The sequence below is a fragment of the Macrobrachium nipponense genome, chromosome 5, assembly GCF_015104395.2.
Source record: "Macrobrachium nipponense isolate FS-2020 chromosome 5, ASM1510439v2, whole genome shotgun sequence".
NCBI classification, from domain to species: domain Eukaryota; kingdom Metazoa; phylum Arthropoda; class Malacostraca; order Decapoda; family Palaemonidae; genus Macrobrachium; species Macrobrachium nipponense.
Genome location: NC_061107.1, coordinates 123,235,818 through 123,238,317, shown reverse-complemented (window position 1 = coordinate 123,238,317; position 2,500 = coordinate 123,235,818). Strand labels below are relative to the sequence as shown.

Below are 2,500 nucleotides of genomic sequence, written 5' to 3'. Positions count from 1 at the left end.
AACCCCCCCAACCCCCCAACCCCCCCCCCCCGGGGCCGGATAGCATGATGGAGTCTTGACCATTACCCCCTCGACTCCTCCTGATGAGGTTTTACTTGCAACATCAAGTCAGCCCTAACGACGATCGAACAAGATAGCAGCCATATATAACAACAAAGGAGGGGGAAATGACCTAGTTGGGACATTGACCAATTTCTTCATCACCGTGTACGTTGGAGTTCTGACTGCCGGGGGCAGCCATTCTTGACGTCTTTGATACATTCTATGTTAAATTGTTCATTCGACTGAAGATGAATCCAGGTTTCGGTTGAAAAGCTTTTACATAGTTTTATAAAATTTTCCTACTGCTGCCATCAGTAGATTGTTGAGGACGTTAAAGAACATTCTTGTGCCCTTTTATAACAGATAAAAATGAAAAAGAATGAGTATTTTACTGATCACAGTGCACAAAAAGAAAAAAATTGACTACTATTACTGTTGTTTTTTTTCTTTGTTTTTTCGAAGAGCTTAAATCAGGTTTCTTTTTCTCTCTCGCCCGCAGCCTTCTCTTGTTCTTCCTCGTCCCCCTACTGCAAGTGTCAGGACATCAGCATCGATTGTCAGAACTTCGGAATGATGTCTCTCCCTTCGGACATAGAACGGCAAATCTCCCGATTGTAAGACGTGATTTTGTTCGTCGTTTTTAAATGAGTGTCTCATTGTAATACATTTCGTCATAAGAGTGTTTGCTTTGGGTCTCTCTTTATTGTGTAAATAGAGACTTTCAACGACAAGAGTGCGTTCACAAGATAAGACTGAATTACAAATAGGGATGTGGGACAGAGAAAGAGTTGGGAGTGAGAGATTTCACTAATTCATTTATAGGTTCAGATCCTACCACCACAGAGAGAGAGAGAGAGAGAGAGAGAGAGAGAGAGAGAGAGAGAGAGAGAACTTAAAGCAAACTTCTTTTCGGCAGTGGAATTGAATCCATAAATGGTTAAAATAAGTACAGTTTTAAGTAAGTGCTACTTCGATAAGAAACTGACACATTAGTCATAGTGAATGATAAAAGAAATAACAGATACGCAGCAGTGATTCAGGAAAGAAAGCATAGATAAAGTTTAAAAGGCATGGAGGACGAAATGAGATGTGAAATGGACAATCAGAAGTAGCTTGATTCAGGAAAAAACATACTTTAGTGGTGGGTATACACCCACATACACATACACACGCACACACACATATATGTATATATATATATATATATATATATATATATATATATATATATATATATCTATATACACATATATATATACATTATATATACATATATATATATATATATATATATATATATATATATATATATATATATATATATATATATATATATATATATGATTTTAAATTACCTTGAAACTTAGATTTTTCCCAACTTTTATCTTTGCAATTTCTCCGACATACAAAATTTTTTTATGTAAACATATTTGTACAATCAAATATTCCCATTACTTTACCCAAAGAAAGGTATGGTCAAGATGCTGAATGGTAGTGCAATTTCCCAAATGTGCATTTTCCTCCAATAATGATTTCCTATAAAATATAAACTTTTGTGTTACCTGGCTCCCTGGATGTAGCTAACGAAGTATCTTCTATACTATACATTCTCCAAACCATCAACATGTGTACCATCATTTACACCAATAACTTTTCTTTTCCATGTAAGCCGCATATTGCTTTTTCTTTTACGCTTCAACTTCTGATAACTTTTTCATATCAAATACTGACACATTCCGCATCTCATATATCAAAGCCCTTCATTATACCTACTTAGTATGAGTAAAGTTAAACCCATAACTGTTTTACAGTGTCTCTATCACGTTTGCCTTTATAGAGTAGAACAATTGCTCCTCGTAACCCTTGCTCTGGAACCTTGGTCTCTTTCCAAAAATCTTATAACTCGAAAGTCGTCATCATAATCAAATCATCAGTCACGGGTACAATAATTCTCACGTTACACGATATATATGTAATATGATATATATATTATATATATATATATATATATTATATATATATATATATATATATATATATATATATATATATATATATATATATATATATGGTAGCTCAGTGGTTTAACTGACTACTTTCACTGCTCAGCGCCCGAGTTCAATCCCTACGCGAGTAACCGCTTCACCAGCAAATTCTACTTCTTTTTTCCCTGATATTCTCGAGCAAAATTCTCATACATGGTTAGTTTTGATGTTCAGTCCCTATTTACTAATGTCCCTGTTTTCGAAAACCATTGATATTATTCTTGGAAAATTATTCCCTACGGCGAATACGAGTACCACGGTTTTGCCAAAATAATAATAAAAAAAAAACACATTGACACTCTCGGATCATTGTTATTCATTAGATTTTTAATGGGAAAGTTTAAAAGCAAATAGATGACATGGCCATGGCTCCCCCTTAGGACCTTCGTTCGCTAATATTTTTATGGGTTATT

The 2,500-nt window shown here is 34.5% G+C and overlaps 1 protein-coding gene and 1 long non-coding RNA gene across 2 annotated transcripts in view; one reads left to right on the top strand and one right to left on the bottom strand.

Annotated features, from left to right (window-relative positions):
• The window catches only part of LOC135215929 (G-protein coupled receptor GRL101-like), a 312,597-nt gene that overhangs the window by 158,057 nt on the left and 152,040 nt on the right, over positions 1-2,500 (bottom strand). The gene's annotated exons all lie outside the window — the stretch shown is intronic.
• Positions 1-2,500, top strand: part of LOC135215284 (uncharacterized) — a 15,403-nt gene that overhangs the window by 10,684 nt on the left and 2,219 nt on the right. Inside the window, exon 2 of the long non-coding RNA XR_010314661.1 lies at positions 542-656. This is a non-coding gene — a long non-coding RNA (uncharacterized LOC135215284). The remainder of the gene's footprint in view (positions 1-541; positions 657-2,500) is intronic.